Source organism: Microcebus murinus, chromosome 29 (genome assembly GCF_040939455.1).
Source record: "Microcebus murinus isolate Inina chromosome 29, M.murinus_Inina_mat1.0, whole genome shotgun sequence".
Taxonomy (NCBI): domain Eukaryota; kingdom Metazoa; phylum Chordata; class Mammalia; order Primates; family Cheirogaleidae; genus Microcebus; species Microcebus murinus.
Window position 1 is genome coordinate 4,807,191 of NC_134132.1, and position 21,426 is coordinate 4,828,616.

The following is a 21,426-nucleotide window of genomic DNA, read 5'->3' on the forward strand; positions in this document are numbered from 1 at the left end:
TGAAATAGAAGCTTGAAGGTTTTGAACACACATTGCTATGTAACTTGGTATAAACCAAGAGAGCAAGTGAACTAACTGATTTTACCAACTGAATAGAAATACACTATGAGAGCAGGAAAAGGGAAAAAAATGTTCTGCAGAAATTCAAATAAGCCCTGTATAAATAAAGAAAAAATAGAGCAGAACAGCAAAAAGATGTTTTGCATTCAGAATTGCATGATGCATAAATAGATACGTTGGCCCCATCATGGTCAAATTATCTAAGTGAGCTAAATTTTATACAAACAGAAATGATAGAATTTCAAAAAGTATCAATAAAACAGGCAAAAGCTAGATTTGCATCATAAAGGATGCACACCTTGCTGAGTTTTGAGCAGGACAGAGGAAATGCATTTACATGAAAAATTGAAAGACACTCTGTCAATATGAGCAAAGTGAAGTGGAAAATTGGAATAATTATCTGGATAATTCAGGTCAAAAATGCTAATGAGGTAAAAGAGTTTTTTACAACTTGATTTATCTAGGTCAGCTGTCTACATTTATTAAATTAACTGGACAATTATTCAAGTCTCTGTTTTTCGAAGCTTGAATAGACTTTAGTATTGATTCCTTGTTTGCAGGCAGAAGCAGAAGGACCTTTGTGCATTATTGGCATTTTCCATAGTGGTTACCGATAATATTCATTTTTAATCTAGGTATGCATTTAATTACAGTTTCAGAAATTGGTACATTTACTTAAATAGTTATGCCATTCTCAAAATAAGTTTGTTAAATAGCAGTTTGCACACATATTAAAACATTGTCCCTAGCACAAGGCAAACTGAGCTGCACTTGACTGGCTACAAACCACCAGGTGGTTTCATAAGTCACATAAATGCTGGGCAAAATCATTTAAGATAGGGATTTTTGTGTTTCAAATGACAGTTTGACTCTAGTATTCTTATTCTATTAGTTAAAATAGTATCACTTCAATGACAAAATTGATCTTTTTATGCAATCCAAATATTGAACATTTTTCTTTGAAAATTATTATTTAGGGTTAAATGAAATATAATAATATGTGGTTTCTCCAGATATGTATACTTTCCAAGGCTGTGGCTTGACAGATATTACAAAACAAATACATCCTTGGAAAGATATCTCTAAAGAGCTTTCATCTAAGATACGGTCCACATAAGTTGTTATTATTATAAGATGTATGAGATGGAAGTATCTACCAAAGATGATGAAGATGAAGGAACCCATAGAGCATGGTTTTGCAACCTTAGCAATATTGACATTTGGGGCCAGATAATTCTTTGTTAAGGGGGCCTGTCCCATGCATTTGAGGATATTTAGCAGTGGCATGCCTTATCTCTCCCCACAAATGTTCTCTAGAAGACAAAATCACCCTGACAATCACTGTCATAAAGGATGATCTCAACATCACTGTACCTGCACAACCAACCCAGCCCCTTTCCAAGCAACAGAACTAGCAATTCCAACTAAATAGGAGCATGCTGCTCTCAGAGGTTGCAAATTTTCAGCTCTGTCCCAGCTAGAGGACAGATTTAGAGACAGAATGGAAAAATGTGGTTACCAGTGACTCCATTAGCCCTTTCATTGCCTTAATCCCTCAAGAGACCTTTCTGAAAGAAAACAATGAAACCAACCCTGAATATTGGGGTTTACAGCCATTCTCTGTGCAAGAAATCCTCCTGTTGGGAGATATCTGGACAAATTGAGAATGTTACATTAGTTAGGGCTCTGCAAATAGAGTGGCTTCTTGCCCACGCTTGGATTTTCCCATCAAGATCAAAAGCGTGAGCTCTAGAATGCTTGAAAAGAAATTACCAGAGACCTGTGCTAAGTTGGAATAGAGTCATTAGGGATGGCTGATTTCCTTGAGTTTCTGTTGTCCTTTGCTAGGGCTCTTGCTTTTTCCAATAACAAAAGTCTGTAAAGAAAAAAGATTAGAAAAAAAAAAAAGATAAAAATGAACTGTTTAAGTGTTAACTGGCCTGCAAGCCATCATTTATTTCCGTCCAACCACTGAAATAAATGGTTCTGTTTAAAAGTACCTGGCAGTGGAGTAAGAACTTAAAAAAAATAATGTGTGCTTTTGCTATTACAGCTAGAAATGCCTGTTCATATAAAATTTCTTTGTTCTTTACCCATATCAAATGATATTAATAAAGTTTTTTCTCCTCTGATTAATTAGATAAATGGGAAGTTATTTTTATTTATTTATTTATTTATTTTATTTTTTTTTTGAGACAGAGTTTCGCTTTGTTGTCCAGGCTAGAGTGAGTGCAGTGGTGTCAGCCTAGCTCACAGCAACCTCACACTCCTGGGCTTGAGCGATCCTTCTGCCTCAGCCTCCCGAGTAGCTGGGACTACAGGCATGCGCCACCAGGCCCGGCTAATTTTTTTTTTTTTATATACATATCAGTTGGCCAATTAATTTCTTTCTATTTATAGTAGAGACGGGGTCTCGCTCTTGCTCAGGCTGGTTTTGAACTCCTGACCTTGAGCAATCCGCCCGCCTCGGCCTCCCAGAGAGCTAGCATTACAGGCGTGAGCCACCGTGCCCGGCCAAGGAAGTTATTTTTAAAGTGCCTGATATTGGGAGGGAAACAAAAAAAACATTGAGAATGGTGTTTCTCAAACTCAGCATTATTGACAATCGGGGCCAGATAATTGTCTGTTGTGGGGCTGTCTTTGCAGGATGTTTAGCAGCATCCTGGGCCTCCACCCACTAGATGGCAGCAGCACTATCACCACCACCCTCTTCCCGGTTGTCTCCATTACTAACATCTTACTTAGCGTGGTACGTTTGTTATTATTGATGAGCCAATATTTATAATTATTATTAAATAAAGTCTATAGTGTACATTAGGTTTCAATTTTTGTGCTGTCTATTCCATAGGTTTTGACAAATGCCTAATGATATATATCCGCCATGACAGTACCATAGAGAGTAGTTTCACTGCCCTAAAAGCCCCCTGTGCTTTGTCTGATAATCCCCTCTGCCCCCTTCAAATCCCTGCCAATCAGTGGTCCTTTTACTCTCACCATAGTTTTGCCTTTTCCTGAATGCCATATAATTTGAATCAATACGTCGTCTGTAGTGTGAATATAGTTTGTAGCTTTTTCAGATTTTTTTTTTTCACTTAGCAATGTGCATTTAAGGTTTTTCCATGTCTTTTTGTGGCTTCATGACATTTATTTTCATCACAAAATAATATCACTTTGTAAGGTTGCACTGCAATTTATCCATTTGCCTATTGAAGGATATCTTGGTTGCCTCCAGGTTTTAGCAATTATGAGTAAAGACGCTATACACATTTACATGTAGGTTTTTGTGTGGATATTCTCTAAAAGGGAGCATAATTACTGGATCATATGTAAGAGTATGTTTAATTTTGTAAGAAACCACCAAACAGTTTTCAAAAGTAATTGTACCTACCATTTTGCTTTCCCATTTATGATGAGTGAGAATTCCTGCTGATTCACAGCCTCACCAGCGTTTGGTGTTAGTGTTCTGGATTTTGGCCATTTTACTAGATATGTAGTGGTATCTCATTGTAGTTTTAATGTGAAAGTAAAGATACATGATGTTGAGTATCTTTCCATATGCTTATTTACTGTCTGTATATCTTCGTTGGTAAGGTGTCTTGTCAAGTCTTTTGTCCACACTTTAATTGGGTTGTTTTTATTTCACTGTTGGGTTCTAAGAGCTGTTAGTGTATTCCAGATATCAGCCCTTTATCAGATGTGTGTTTTGCAAAAATTTTCTCCCAGTAATTGGCTTATAAACTTATTCTCTTAACTATTGTTTTGCAGAGCAAAGGTTTATAATTTTAATGAAGTGTAACATACCATTATTTTTTTTAATTTATGGATTGTGCTTTTGGTGTTGTAGCTAAGAAGTCATTGCCAAACCCAAGATCACCTAGATTTTCCCCTATGTTATCTTCTAGGAGCTTTATAGTTTTGTATTTTATACTTGAGTCACTGATCCATTTTGACCTAATTTTTGTGGAAGTCTGTGTCTAGATTTTTTTTTTTTTTGGCATGTGGATGTCTACTTGTCTACTTGTCCCATCACCATTTGTTGACAAGACTATCATTGTCAACTATCATTGTTGACAAGACTATCATTTTTGCATTGAATTGCCTTTGCTCTTTTGTTAAAAATCAGTTGACCATACAGATGCTTCTTGATGTATAATGGGGTTATGTACCAATAAATCCATCATTAAGTTAAAATTATTGTAAGTGAAAAATGCATTTAATACCCTGATAAACCCATTGTAAAGCAGACAAAAATAAATCACAAATCAAACCACCATAAGTCAGGGACTATCTTTATTTGTTTGGGTCTATTTCTGGAAACTATTCTGGAAACTATTCTGTTCCATCCATATACTTGTCTATTCTTTTGCTAATACCACACTGTCTTGATTAAGATAGCTTTACATAAGCCTTAAAATAAGGCGGTGTCAATCCTCTGACTTTGTTTTCCTTTAAAATTGTTGGTTACTCTGGGTCCTTTGCCTTTCTCTATAAACTTTAGACTGATTTGCCAATATTCATGAGATACATGGCTGGCATTTTTAGTGGGATTGCTTTGAATCTATAAATCAAAGAGGAAAGAAGTGACATTCTTTAGTCCAAGTGTATGCAATATCTTTCCATTTATTTATATCTTGTTTGATATCTTACATCAGACTCATAGTTTTCCTCTTAAAGACCTTCTACATATTTTATTAATTTTTGTTAAGTTTTAAAAAATATGTTGTGTAATTGCCAAATAGTTGGACATTTTTCTGTATATTTTGTTGTTGATTTCTACTCTAATCCCAATTTGGTCACAGAACACACTTTAAATGATTTTATTTCTTTTAAATTTGTAAAATTTGTTCAAATTTATAAAACCACTCACCACAAAACTAGGAAAATATACATTCTTTTCAATTATTCAGAGAATATTCAGGAAGGCAGATCAGATTCTAGTTACTTTGTCCTTTTTGAGGTTCACTGTCCTCTTCAATCTGTATGTTTAGAACTCTTGCCAAGCTTGGTGAGTTTTCAGCCACTATTTCTCTAAATATTATTTTGGATATGTACTGTACTCTTACTTCTTATCTTTTCACCTTTGGTGACATAGAATCTATATCTATTTAGGTTGTCCCACAAGTCATTGGGTCTTTGTTAATTATTTTTCTTTTTTTTGGTCACATTAGTTTTTTTATTGATCTCTCTTCAAGGGTAATAACTCTTCCCTCTGCCATCTTTAATTCCACTATTAAGACCATCCATTGATGGTTTGTTATTATTTTGTTATTTATGTTTTTCAACCCTAAAATTTCCATTTAAATTTTCTTTATATTTTCTATTTCTTTTGCTGAGACTTTACATTTTTATATTTATTTTAAGAGCATTTACCACTACTTTTAAGGACATTTTCATGATAACTCATTCAAATCTTTGTCTCATAATTTCAGTATCTGTACTATTTCAATGTTGGCAATGGTTCTTTTCCCATTTGAGTTGAGATTTTTTTCAATTCTTCATATGCTAAGTAATTTTGGATTGTAGTCTACACATTTTACATTTATATTATGAATCTTCTTTATCATTTATAGAAAATGTTGGATCTTGTTTGTCATCCATAGAAAATGTTGCTATTTTTGTTTTGTAAGAAAGCAATATTTTTGCTTTGGGAACAATTGACCTAGTTGGATTCTGGCTGGAAGTTCCAACCAGAATTCTGTGAATTGTGATTCTAATATAAGCTTAGTTTTCAACCTATTGCAGTGCTGTTCTGATTTATCCCACACTCACCAACAAGTCTGGGAGTTGAATCATGTTCTATTTTGTAGTCAGTTTTCAAATGGTGTGTATGCTGTCTAAAGTCAGATCTACTCATGCTTAGCTCAGAGGTGAGTTCATAAAAAAAAATTAAAGGTATTACTCTCCTGAGTAATCCTCTTGGCACTATTGCTTAGCCATATTCCAGTTCTCTGGCCCTCCCCTTTTCTTGTTCTTGAGACAAAATGTGGATCTCAGTTTGCCCCATTCTGCTGTACACTTCCTGAAACGGCACTCACATTTGAGACCAAGAAACGTGAAGATAAAGAGGGTGAAAGAAGTAACTGGATACCTTCCCAATCCTCTAAGGACCACAGCGTCCTGGTCATTGAGAAAATCCCCCATACCCCACTCTTTCCCTAGACATTTATGTTCTTGCATGCCACTGTGTTGTCATTGCTGTCACAGAATTGCTTGGGGCCCAGGGGACAGAAAAATAGGCACACGGAAAAGAAAGAAAAAAATTGGTGACTTTCCAAACTTTCTCTAAGCATTAAGAAATCTCTTTCTTACTCTTCAAGGCCCAACTAGTAGGTTTTTCTTGGAGCTCTCTCTCTCTCTCTCTCTCTCTCTCTCTCTCTCTCTCTCTCTCTGTATTGATTTCCTCTTCCAGATTTCAGACCACATTGAATTCAGACTGGGGATATCAGAGGGAAAAATTATGGCACTCAATGTGAGTCAATAGTGCTTTGAATACTGGCCTTCTTCCTCGAACCTCTCAATATTATTTATTTTTCAGAGGTTTCAAATAGCTGCTTCACACATTCTTCATAGGCTCCATTGCTGCATTCAGTGGGTTTAAGAAGATGGATTGTGTTCACTGAATCCTAGAAGCAGAACTTCAGGAATTTTGTTTTAAATTATATGTTTTTGCCTTATTGGACTTTTTTTCAAATCATGGATTTTCACAGCAATTTAGGGAATTGCCTGCATATCTTCTCTTTAATACATCCTTTACTTTATGCAATGGTCTCCCAAATCCAGGGGAATATGTTCTAAGACTCCCAATGAATGCCTGAAATCATGGATAATAATGCATGCTATATATACTATGTTTTTTCCTATATAAACATATGTCTGATAAAATTCACTTTATAAATTAGGTACAGTAAAAGATTAAAAACAGTTAACTAATAATAAGATTGAACAATTATAACTATATATTGTAATAAAATTTTTGTGAATGTGATCTCTCTCTCTCTCTCAAAATATTTTATTGTACTGTATCACAGATAATTGAAAGTGCGGAAAGCAAAACCCCAGATCAGGGGGGACTACTATATAGGCAAACTCTATTTAGAGAAGAAAAATAGAGGAGAGTATAAACTGTTTCAGTAAAAGACAAACAACTTTACAAATTTTCACACATCTTTAATGAACAAAAATTTAGATATTTTAGTAGGACTCTTTTACATATAATAAGGTGGGGTTGAAAGTGATAGAAATCTTTTGTCAAAATCATGGCCATATTAGTTTTTTACAGAAAGCTGATGGTTTGGTAGCTCTGTTTTATTTTTGAGTACTAGGGTATTTCCACATATTGTTACTTACTTAATTTAATCTAATCCTGCAATGGATTTTGAATCTGCTTACTAATTCCATTAATATAAACAAGGAAAATGAGAGTGTGAAGATTAAGAAATTTGTCTGGGGTTACAAAGCCTGAAAATAGTATAGCTTGGGCTTTGTTTCAAATCTTTCTGACACAATGACTCTGACATGTTTTATGTGATATGGTAAAAATTTGGATTATTTGAAAGTTCCACTCAGATGGGAAAGAAAGTTATGAAAATACAAATCAGAAAAGATTAAGAAGGCCATATACAGAAATAGTGAATTGGATTTTAACATAAAAAGAGACAAAATTATATGTGATAACTATACTTTAGTTATACTTTAGTTTCTTTTAAGAGTCATTTTGTGGCTTCTAAATATTTTTCTGGAAGGCAGTTAAGTTTTTAAAATACTGAAATTTTAACCCATTTCTGAGAAGATTTATAAATAAGAAATATAGTAATAAGCCACATTCAGAAGTTTTTAGCCTAAAATATATTTAAAAGTATACTTAAAAATGTTGAAATTAAGGTATATAAGAAGATAGGTCATAGATAGATGAAAGCACAGAAAAATAAACTGTTAAATAACAAAAACCTACTAAACTCAAATATATTTATTCAGTACCCAAATTGAGAACAATTTCAGAGTATTTTTCTCTTTTGACCAGAGTAACTGTTAAGAGAAAATCCCTCTTAGCTTTTGTTTGTGAGAAAATAACGAATATTTGAAAATTTATTGTGTAGCCAATACACTATGCACTTGTATTTGTAGCTCTAAAGTGTTTACTATAGATTTGCAAATTTGCAAAATACTCTAGAAATCTTAACATGATCCTTTCGGCAATCTATCCAGGAATGTTTCTTTTTTTTTTCTCTTTTTTTTTTTTTTTTTTTTTTTGAGACAGAGTCTCGCTTTGTTGCCCAGGCTAGAGTGAGTGCCGTGGCGTCAGCCTAGCTCACGGCAACCTCAAACTCCTGGGCTCAAGCAATCCTCCTGCCTCAGCCTCCCGAGTAGCTGGGACTACAGGCATGTGCCACCATGCCCGGCTAATTTTTTTTTTATATATATATATATCAGTTGGCCAATTAATTTCTTTCTATTTATAGTAGAGACGGGGTCTCGCTCTTGCTCAGGCTGGTTTTGAACTCCTGACCTTGAGCAATCCGCCCGCCTCGGCCTCCCAGAGAGCTAGGATTACAGGCGTGAGCCACCGCGCCCGGCCCTATCCAGGAATGTTTCTAAATGAGTGGCTACAGCTCAGTGTTTCAAGTGACTCTCTCTGCTACATGGCAGATCCTGTACACTTTCTCAGTGGTGCCTATTTGCTGAAATTAAATCCAATGAGTATGTAGAGATGATTTTTTCTGTGCTTTGAGGGATAGTTTAATGATTTACATAATCATATACAGAAACCTTGACAGAGTTATCAGCGCCCTAGGACAAAAATACAGATAACCTGGGAGCTGCTCAGAGGAGAGGCTGTGATTCCAAGAATACAAATGAGAACGCTAGACTCTTTGTATTTCATTACTTATTTTTATCAAATAACTGTTGAACACCTACTATGCATTTAAGCACCGAGATACAGTGGTAAGACAAGACAGACAAGCCCTTGTTTCATGAGCTCACATCTAGTAGGGAAGGGCAGACAATAAACATAAAAACCTTGACAGTGATATCAGGGAGCGATGAATGCTATGGAAGACTAAGGCAGGGAATGCCATAGCTAGAAGGATCAGAACTGTGTTTTTATGATAGACAGGGACTTTCTTTAGACTAATTCTACAGGAACAGTGTCTTTTAGAAGATCATATTTGAAAGATAAGAAGGAGGCAGCCTAGATTTGGAAGAAGGGAGAGAGAAGAGTCAGCACTAAAGGCTGGAGGTGGAACAATGCTTAGGTTTCTCAAAGAAGATGATCAGAGATGAGGGGGAGGTTAGCAGGAAATGGCGTCATAGAAATGTGCCGGGATGAGATCACCAAGGGCACAGCAGCTGTGGGGAGGTGTTTGGGCTTCGTTCTGAGTGCTGCCACCCTTGTATGCTTCCTTCTGCGTCTAAGCAGATGCACGTGGGCACATGTGTCTCATCACTGTCATCCTAGAATGGTCCACTTCTGTTTTTAGGTATCTACTATAGCTTTCTACCTGATTATTTTTGCTCTCATTATCTCTCCCCAAAAGGGGCTAATATAATAGAGCAATTAAGAACTCAGCTTTGCAATAAATACACTTGGGTTCAAACTTTGTGACATTGTTCACAGCAAGGTAATTTGAGTTTTGGTCAAAAATATATTTTTTTAAATTTTAGAATAGTATGGGGGTACAAATGTTTAGGTTACATATATTGTTTTGGCCCTACCCAACTCAGAGCTACAAGCATGTCCATCCTCCAGATAGTGTGCACCGCACCCACTAGGTGTGAGTATACCCATCCCCTCCTCCCCTCCCACCTGCCCAACACCCGATGAATGTTACTGCCAAATGTGCACTTAAGTGTTGATCAATTAGTACCAATTTGCTGGTAACTCTTTAAGAAAAGATTTATCATCTGTAACATGAGAAAAGTAATACTTAATTCCCAGAATTTTTGCCAGAAATAAACTTGATAATATTTCTGGCATAAATATTGATAATATTTACAGACTACTTTAAAAATGTGTAGAATAAATGGTGTCTATTACCGTTATAAAATGTCCTTCCTTTCATTACATATTCCAAGGTTATTCTCCATGATGTCTTCGCCAGGTGAAATTAATCTCCCTTCTATCCACTTCCAATTTTTATCTTTATTTAACATTGTTGCACTAAGCTATAGAATATGATATTGTGTGAACAGTTATTTGTCCCACTGTAACTTAAACTACTTAATGGTGACAACGACAGTTCACATTATTGCTAGAATGTCATAGTGCTTATACCAAGACATTGAAAAGGTACATTTAACAAATAAGTAAATATGTTTGTTTAACTTTGGTGAGCAAAGAATTGATAGGTAGATATATTTAGATATTTACATTTTTTTATTAAGAGATATGTCCTATCATCAAAAAATAATAGACGAATATGGTTATTATCAAAATGGTCACTTATTTAGCAGAGTTCTTTAAATCAATGGATTCCCAATGTGACCCTTTTACCCATCATGGCATAACAGTTTTGCTGTGGTCGGAAAAGTCTCATTTAAACATCATCTTTGATTTGGCCAGAAAACTATTTGTACATGAACTTTCAGGTATTACAGATAAAACAAGGTTGTTGAGGCAAGTCTCAATGATATAATGATTCATTTATGAAAAGATACTTTTGTCTGGGAATGGCTGTGTGTGCAGAAACCTTGGAAAACATTAGAATGCAAATGTCAACCAATCTCTGAGGAGATAAATTAAATAATGAACTGTTTAGGTAGCTTCAGAGAGAAGCAGACTTGGCAAATCTTTCTAAGATAATGATGAAACAGATGTGATTATTTTATTTGTTTTTATTTAAGCTATTTTAAATGCCAAATATTTCTTAAATGGCATTATTTCATAAAGCTCTAGAAGCAATTTTCTCTTTAAGGGTGAGTATTCCTCTGTCAGGAAAAGATTCAGTAACAAATCTTTTTGCCACTAGCCATTAAGTACCCAGAGGAATGGTTTAAATTCTAGAATATCTAATAATTTTGTTAAACCTAAGCTTCCAAAATCAAAAGGTATATTTTATGTAATCTATGGTTCAAAGAAACATAAGTTTGCAATTGATAATTGCATGACTTTTATATCCCATATAGGTACATTTCTCCCAGAGATAGTAAAGAATATAGCCTTGATACCGAAATACAAATGATAGAAGAGGTGGTAAGTTTATAGCTTCTTTATATTAATAAGCAGGGGCAGGTTCTAGTTAATGTCAGTCTTAATTGCTAAAACAAGACTGTAAGCCTAAAATGAGCTGAGTAGCCTACTGAGCACATTTTCACTCACACTTCGTCTTTGCTTATGCACATTCTCAAAGCTTATCACCCTTCAGTATCAGCCTGTGATCAGTTGATTTCTGAAGTATGATTTTACTAGTATGCACAACGCAGAAATGCTCTGCCCTCCTGGAATCTCCATACATAGCCATGTTTTCTCTGTCAATTCATTCTCTCTGCAAACATCAACATGCTTATCGCTTCGTGCTGATGAAGGGGGACATTTTGAACTGGCCGTCTACTTGGAAATTGACTTCAAATAGGGTCCCCTAGATTGCCTCATCTGGCATTTATGGATGTTAAGAAACATCAGCTAACCTTAGGAGTAGCAGCAGTTTTGGTCAAACCATACCCAATGTCTCTTGAGCTACAATTTGTCTCAACCTAGGGCATAAGTACATGGGACTTATAAGCAGTCTGGAGGGCCCTGAGATCTGGAATTAGGTGACAACTATGAAGTTGTAAGTGGGGAGAAAAAGAGTAAACATTAATTGCTAAGAGAAAAGCCACACACAGAGGTGCAGCTCCAAAAGGCTCTGGTCACACCAGCAATGATGTCAGTATCAATGCATTGGGTCAGTCCAAGTTTTCGTAGGTGGATGGAACAACCAAAGGTGTAGATCATGGAGAAGTGGAGGAAGAGTAGGCAGCTGGCCTTCAGGAATGTGCCCCCAGCCAATGGCCTGGGTTCATTAATTCACTCGTTTACTACTGAATATCTTAAATGTGCCAGACCCTATGCTAGTAATTCAAAATACCACTGCGAACAAGGTACACGTGATATTTGCCTTCAGAGAGCCAATGGTTTAGTGAGTTTATATAAATACAAACTATACATACTTGATTAAATAACTATAATTGGTGTGAGAGAAATTTGAACAAGTGCCATACTGTGCTATGAGACCATATGGCAAGAAAATATAACCCAGTCAACAGAATCACGGGAAGGTTCCCTGAGGAGGTGATATTTAAGCAGCCTCCAATCTGTGGGAAGGAGGCTGTCAAGAACGGGACAGGGATGATTCCACAGAGGCTGGGCCACTAGGTCATCGATAAGACATAGAACCAGGAATGGAAGCTAAGTTTTAAAAATTAAAGCAGAAGAACAAAGTCAGCACAGTTGTAAGAATGATTTCATGCCAAAGCAGAGGCAAGGTTAGTATAAATTTAGATTATTTTGTCCTCGTTCTTTTGCCTTTCCACAATCACCCCACTGCTCAAGCTGAGGACTGATCTTAGACGCTGGAAGGACGACCCAACTAAATGGCTTCAGGTATAGGAGGAGGAGGGGCACAGGGTTGTAGATCTTCTGGGATGTAAGGAAAATATATATTGTTTAATGTGAGATATTATCGCTCTATAATCCATGCAATGAAGACAGAGAGATATTGAGGGTGTCCCACTATTCCAATCAATGTTTTAAAAAAATCAAGCTATGTTTATTGAGTGGCTATTATGTGTCTGACACCATGCTATTCTTTGGGGATGTACTAGTGAACACGATTCGTTTTTATACTGAGATGCTCATATTTTATTACAGGAGACAATAATTACAGTAGACTCTGTCATTGTCATTTTAATGTTGGTTGCTAAAAGTTCACAAAGAAAGACAAGTATTCTTGACTCAGAGATTCAAGAAGAATTTCCTGCAGAAAATAATGTTTAAACTGAGATCATCAATGAACAAAAAAAAGATGATTATTGAAACTATAGGATCACGCGGGAAAATGTGTATAGTAGAATGAAAAGAAAATAGTGCTAAGGAGAGTTAGCAAAAGAAAGGAAAAATGGCTTTTAGGAAATGTATAGAATGAGGAAAGCCAAACACTTGCTTATGAAAGATTGTCATAGATAAGAGAAAAAAGTACACACACACACACACACACTCACACATAGGATGCAAGGCAAGGGAGTGTTTTAAGAGAAAGGAACTGTACATAATGTAAACAGTAGCAAATTTAAATAAATCTCTGAATGATAAGTGTCCTTTGGTTTTAGTAACAAAGAGTTTGATGGTCATCTTGGATAAAGCAGGTGTAACGAGAGGTTGAAATAAACCAAACTGCAGTTTACTGAGGATTGTTTAGGAGGTACGAACATAAACCAGAAAGTATAAACAACGGAGCAAACTTCCTTCAGTCCCTATGTGCTGTAGAACATCTGGGGAAGGGCCCCCTGATTTTCAGTCTACGCCAGTCACAGTTGATGTGCTCCGTGTCCAGACTGTCTTCACGACGCAATGCCAAGTCAGGCTCTGCTGAGCCTGGGTGAAGGGTCTTTGTGGCAGGGAGATGTTTGGATTCAGTCGTCCAGCCTCCCTAATGGCATCACATCGTCATTCTCTACTGAGGTCCTGTCATTCCCAGCATGCCAAGGGACTCATAAAATCTTTGTGCCTTTCACAGTTTTGGAAAGAAGTTTCTTTCAACCTTTCCCATTTAGTAACTTTTGCTTTCTCCATTCTTTTCCTTCTGAGACAATGTCATAGAATTTGATTACTCTTACAATCAAAACCTAGGAAATGACTTACCTTCTTGTGTCTGCGAATATCTTCTTGGGATCTAATTACACTGCAGCTCCTGAGTGAAGAAAAAACATACATTGACCATCTTCTTGGACTCAGATTGTTTATAGCAACCTGAGCAAAACCCAAGTTAATGTCTCAATAGATCATTCTACCGCATTAGTCATCCTTTGTGCGAATTTCACATCTTCATAGTTTACACTGTTGACCTTTTGTTTTTTTTGTGGAATTTAGGGATAATTAATTATTTTTATGAAACTACATTAAAGACATATTAAAGACCATTTAACCATCCCGACCTTATATTTTTCAAAGTCCAACTCCTTTAAGGTTTGTATTTCTTTAGTAACTTTTTTTGGTAAAATCCCTCTAAATTTTTCTTCTGTTAAAACTATATACAGTTCCTAAGTATTGAAGGCACTAATGAGTTTAAGGAATTAATCCATGAATTCAGCACAGTTTTATCTTCACCTAAATTAGTTAACTGTGTAGATATTTTGAATAAAAGGAACATAGAGATTTGGTATTTTTAACTGTAAGGAGCAGCTGCCACGACTTTTGGAAATTCATCTGAATGCAATCTCTGAGGAAGTTAAACATACTCATTATCATAAGGAAGATTTTTCTTGTGTGTACAGAAGTCTTTAAAGATCAGTCATTTCTCATGAACTGTCTTATCCTTTAGTTTATTTGCCTAGACTGCCCTATCTCACCAGTAGCTAAGTTTGCAGAAGATGGTATTTCCGAGGTGAATAATTTGCCTCCTTCTCTTTGGGTTCCTGAATATGACTAGAAGTTATATAATTTGCTTACCTGTAAGATCCTGTTCAATTTCTTCTGCTTTATTATAAGATAATAATAATGGAAATCCATTCTATGTAATTTTTTTGCTACAAAAATGTTTTGATAGGATACCAACCCCAGGAATTCCAAAACAATGAGCAATTCACAGCAACTAGAAAATGGTCACATGTTACTCATAGACCTGTTTAGTTTGCATGATTATTTAACTTAATTATTTAGTTTGAATCATTTGTCAGTACTAAAAACTCTAGGTTGCACGTGAAAATCTGAAAATTTATACAATACAATTAGAAAATAAGATTTAGCACAGTGGTTTGATAAATATGGATTTGGGTATGGCAAGAGAGAGCTGAAGCTGAGTAGCATCATTTAAACAGAACACTTGTGTCCTGTCTGGTTTAGAAAGGGATTGGCCTGGCTATCATAAGCATTTCAACTTATAGGACTGATCTATAGAGTTGATTTCTGGTAAAGAGATTTTTATTTCCATACTACTTTCAACAACAGACTAATGCCCTTTTTAAAAAAAAATGAAAAGAAACAACTGCAAAATGTTGTCATTTTGTCTTTAGTGGGGTTTGAGTGTCTGTAAGCCCACCTCATCTCTTTATAACAACCCTAACTAAAGCTCTGAGATATTCCCCACTGTGTCCTTATGTATTGAAAGAATATGTTTTGAGAGCTTCCCTATTGGTAGATATGCATGCAGATAAAAATGAAAATCACCAGTTTGTATTTCACAGGCTGTTTGCAAAAACTATCCAAGGATCCTCAAAGAAAAGTTTCATCCTGGGTTCTATGCAAAATACTATTCTCATAACATCCTGTAGGTCTTAGTACCTCTTAGAATGACTTTCTCTTATGGCACAGTGGTAAGTCAGAGCTATTTTTCCACTTTCTCACTTTATTTGGTTTTGTAGTTTGACATCTGCAATTTTGACTTTTGTATAAAATATTGAACTAAGAAATGGCCGACAAGAAATGAAATACCTTCTTATTTACTCATTTGCTGGGTCATCTGTTTCCTACAATCCAAAACAGAGGTTGCTCTTTCAGTTCTATGAGAACAGGGCTCCATAATTCAAGATCTATGCTTGATCTAGTGTGTGCAAGACAAACGTATTCTGTCTGAGGTCACTAGGATGAGTTTACATGGAGAATGTGCACACATGAAAAATGAAAACCAACTTGCTGAGTCCTGTGGTTTCTTCATCTATGTTTGATAGTGATTTAAATTATATTCTACTGTAACAGCATTGCAGCCCTCGAATATAAACTTTCATAGTTTTCTCCATTTCTGTCTTTTAAGATTCTTTTATCTCTTATAGATATAATCTAGGAAACCTTTGTTTTTTTATGTTTGTATTCTAGGACTTTCAGAGAGAAGTTATGAAGAATCTAACGAACACATAAGTAAAGCACATAAGAATGTGTCGCTACCAGGTTTTGGCCTTTTTGTAACCTTGCAATATCTAAAATCCTTTTTTCTTCCTGCCTTTGGCCAAGAGAGAGCAGATGGATAATTACACTCCTCAAAAGATAAATTAAAGAAAGAATTTGGACCTACTGGGCGATTGAAACATACTGCTCGTGGAGGGCTGTGGAGAAATGGCTAAATAAGAGTCTCGGGTGACCTTATTTTCTTCCTGGTGACAGTGCTTTCCAGATTAAAAGCTGTTTTCTTTTATTGAAATAGAATAGGGCCAAACATTGAACCTGCTTTGTAAGACATACATCAAGAGAGAAAATATTTCACCACACTGACATGACCTGACATTTTAAAGCAGATAACAGATGACATCTTGTCAATGGCATCAATTTATTATTCCCTCTCTTGTACCTTGGTGCCACAGCGGGACACACATTTCTTTTAATCATGGGACTGTGTTAAACAAATTTTTACCAGCACAGCCTATAAAATGCCCCTCGTCGTTTCCAAGTATCCTGACCTCTCGGCCGTCCCCACTGTCGCATATAAAGACAAAGGTTATGCTAAATTTTTCATCATTTTATTCAATTTCAGATCCAATTATGTGAGGGTCTTCCATCACTTACATGGGGGTATATGCTGGAACACGCAGTGCCACACATTAATCACATTCTTTTTATCCAGCAGACACCAGTGCTAAATCACATTACACCCCCTCCTCCCCCCAAAAAAAGAACATGAAATAGATGCAAATGCACAAGGAGGGTGTCCCTTTTGTGCAGTTACAATAGGAAGTGACTTGTGGGGGCGGCCTTCCCATCAAGGCCAAAAGAGTCTCAAAGTGCATTTTGTTTTTCATGTTTTCCACCACATTCCTCCCCAAAAGAACCCTTTTCTCCCACTTGCTTTCATATTCTTCTGCCGGTTTACATCACAGAGTCTAACTGCTTTGAACGCCGCCTGGGCAATGACTTTCTAGTTGAACTGCTGTAACTGATCGGCCTGCGAGCTGAAAAATGACCAGCTTGACACTCATTCAGCCTTTTCAGCGATGAAAAGTCTCACTTTATTTCAGCGGTCTCCTACAAGCACGCAGGACCAAGACCTTAGGTGCTGAATATTTCTAACTGATGGCATAAAAATGGTGGGTCTGAGAGAGGCAGGAAGATTTATATTACTAAGTCATGTTAATATTATTTCAAATTAATAGCATTTTCTTATTAGTATTTGAAATTATATTTAGGTTTTGGACATCATCATGAAGACGAGTTGTGTATGGTTTCAGAAGAAATATACAAAAAGTACACCACAAATGTTAAATAAATGTCAAATTAAAAAGCTGGGGGAAAAGACTGGAAATTCTTTTCTTTACACAATATGGGATAATGCTAATAGGTTAAGGCAAACATAGGTTTAAATATCAGCACTGCGGCTTTCTAATTTATGTGAGTTTGGGCAAGTTATATAGCCTTTTGAAGCCTCCATTTTTTCCTTTACAAAACAGGGATAATATTATTACATACCTCACAGAATTTGAGAGCAATAAATGAGCAAATATGTATAAAACACCAAGCATAGAGACTGGTAGTGCTAAGTACTCAATTAATATTAGTATCATGAAATTTTGACATGCTTAGAATACAACAAAATAAAACAAAACAGAATATACTTGTTATTTTAACTTCAGAGGACTGATTGGGGAGAAAAATATCACTTGCTCTAAATTCAAATTGAGGATTTAGAAGTTCTGTTCCAGAAAATATGTTAATTGTTCTTAAGAAAGTCTTCCATAAGAAAGTCTCAATAGATAGTCTACAAAACAAGTTAAAATCCAAGTTCTTAGAAGTTTTACTACAAAATAGCGATTGTATAATCCACACTATCAATTAGTGGCACAATTCACTCCACACAGTAAATACTAAAAATATTTTATAACTCTATCCACTTTAGCAGTATTGGATCCAATTTCTAGTTTCTACTCTAAAATATGTATAAGAAATGCACAGATTGTAGCTCACATTGATTTAAGTTCTAAGAGCAGTTTAATGTGATGGTTTCATTCATTTCAGATTTGTATAACCATTTGAAATCATTCTAATTTCTAGGTTTTCAATTAAAATATTTTTCTGTACAATGAACAGATTTTGAGGAAGAGAAATATGCATAAAGCAAATTAAGCAAAGATTTCAGTGACTCACAGAAAATAGCCATTTTCTAAATTAGCTTGATCTATTGATTATAGCCTGAAAGAAATGAAGGGGTTAAGTTTCACATTATTCAGATTTTGTGAATGTAACATACACTCTTTTATCTTTATACCTCTAGATTTTAGAACAAAAGGGAAAATGCTTAAATCAAATAACTTTGTGGCTGTGAACCAAGATAATTTCTTACCTAAACCACATAATTCAGAGTCAAGTGATTATACATTAGTTCAATTTTTAAAAACTTTCATTTTAACTTGTTTCTTAGGCTATAAACATGCTGGGAATTTTTAAGTGTATTCTAAGTTGCACATGGTCATTCCTAACATATTTTGGATCAACTGATGTTTTCATTAGAAATGTTTACTTTGCCATATACGTATTCGGAATATTTCAGTGTTTTTACTTATTTTTATCAATGCTTTGCAATAGTAAACATCATTTACCAGGATTTATAGACAATGAAGCAAGGTAGACAAAGGCTTAAGGAATAAGAAAATTATTGAATTTTAACAGAGGTATAGTTTATAAATTGAATCACCTTGAACTTTACCTTGAATATAGAAAAAAGGCAACCAAATTCTTAAATTTGTTTCTATAATAAACCTTGACATCGTCTACTTGTTTTAGTGGTATCATCCTTTTTTCTTATTAATTGGATCTTGTACCTTATATTCATGTTTCTACTTATCCCTATTCTTTATTTACATATTTTCTTTCTTTCTGCCCATATTTTCTTTTCTTTCTTTCTTTCTCTTCTGTTTCATTCCTTCTGAAACAAACAGATCACTAAACCCACATGGAGATTATTGCAATAAACTCCCTTAGCCTTGCTTGAATGGTTTGTCTGGTTTTCACTTCAGCCGAGTGTGACTTATTCTGCTGCTATAGTAGTTTTACCTTCTTTATAAATCATTAACAGATATACATTGCACACAAGCTTCTATGTGAGGCTACAAGAGGTGGAGGCTGCAGGCCTATTTCATACTGCCGTTAGGTTACAGTTAGATCATATGTAATGAAAAGATGAACAACAGTATATGAAAGTAAGTGGCTAATGCCAAATGCATGTTACATATTATTACAACAGCCCCTTCAATGAAGAGGAGAGCGAGAAGGCCTACTGAGATGGGGTGGTGCTGAAATAAGCTTGGGGACTTGGTGTAACCTAAGAGTACAGTGTTTATAAAGTCTACAGTGGTGTACGATAATGTCCTAGAACCTCACATTCACTCACCACTCGCTGACTCACCTACAGCAACTTTCAGTCCTGCAAGCTCCATTCTTGGTAAGTGCCCTATACCATATTTCTAATTTTTATCTTTTCATCTCTTATATTGTATTTTTACTGTACCTTTTCTATGTTTAGACATATTTAAATACACAAATACTTACCATTGTGTTATTATAATTGCCTACAGGATTCAGTGGAGTAACATTCATTACAGCTGTGTAGTTACGAGCAATAGAATATAGCTTCGTCGTGCAGTTGGCTGTACCATCTAGGTTTGTGTGAGGACCCTTGATGATGTTCCCCCAACAGCAAAATCACCTAGGATGTATTTTTCAGAATGTATCTCTGTTGTCAAGTGACCCACGACTGTATAATCCAATTTGAATGGTATATATTCACATTTGTAAGGCAGCAAAAAATATAAGAAAGAAATACTCAAACCAGTAGGAGGAGAAGCAATAAGAGAGGGCATCACCATATAAACTGAAAAAAGAAGTTTGTTGTTCAGGAAATGTTCTTTAGAACCTAAGGAAAGAAAATAGGAATGAGGATGTAGATATGTCAGTATTTCATTATATACACATTTCACTTACTTCATTATTGACTTCAAAAAGAATAATTTCTAATAGAGATGTTGTAGGAAGAAAATCTAGGTTATAGGTTTATGTGTAATACTCATGTAAGAATATTACTTATTTTTTTATACTTAACAAATTTTGGTGACAAAATTGCAAAAATGTAACTTTTTAAAATATGACTCTTTATAATTTCCTTACACTGAGACATTTCTGAGTTATGAACCTGTTTGATGAAAGACACATTACTCTATGTTCTGTGTGGGGTTTTCTGTGTCCACACAAGCGTTTCTCATTCATTTTCGGTTTAACCCAACCTCATTGGCACTTCCTGTCCTCAGGACGCTCTTGTTGTCTCTCACCCACCTTCCATGTCTAAATTCCAGGGGATGTTACAGCTGCCGGCAGTGTACTGGGGAGGGGTGACCCATCTCACTTTCAACTGAGGCCCCTGTATAGTTCTCTGGGTTGATCCCTCCACGGCCTTTGTCCTGCTAGTTCTGTTGCAATAACCCAACCTTGGCCACTGCCCCTTCATGCTCAGCCAGTGATCACTGGTCACTCTTACAGCTCTGCAAGTCCCTCTGTACCAGCTCTAGACAGGACAGGAAAGATGACTGCCCATGTGCGATGAAATGTAGGCCAGAGACCAGGTCCCTAAGATGTTTAAGACACTAAGTCTAATCTCATTTCCTTTCATTCCATTTTGTTTCCTTTTTCTGTCTCTCTAAGCTCTGAGAATTCTTTATGTGGTCTTAGAATTAGAATGAAAACATCTTCTCTATGTTCATTTCCCAGTCTCATTTAAAAACATTTTTTATCTTATTTTGAAATAAATTCTTTTATAATTAGAAGCTAAGAATTTTTTTTTTCTAGTCTGTTTATGACAACTGTCCCTGGGGCAGATGCCGGCTGATTGTCTCTCAGTTGCAAAGGAGAGTTCACGTGGGAACGTGGAAGATGTATGCTGTTTATTATCTCAAGTTATTAATCTTCTTTATTTATCATATCTTGTTCCAGAAAGGGATTTATGGCAGCTCTCACATATTTAGATAAATTGAAGTAAAACCTAAATGGAAGGGGGTTGGGAAGGGAGAGGGGGGGAAAGCAAAAGAAGCAAAGACGAGATGAATTCAAGAGTGCCATAAAGTTATCTAAATTAGCTGGAGGCAGGTCACACGTTGGACTCTTGAGTTTTGAGGCAATCCAAGAAAAGAGGACAACATCGGAGGAAACGTGTGGCACAGAGTCCATAAAAAAGAAGCTCACCTGTTGCTTAGAAGAAGCAC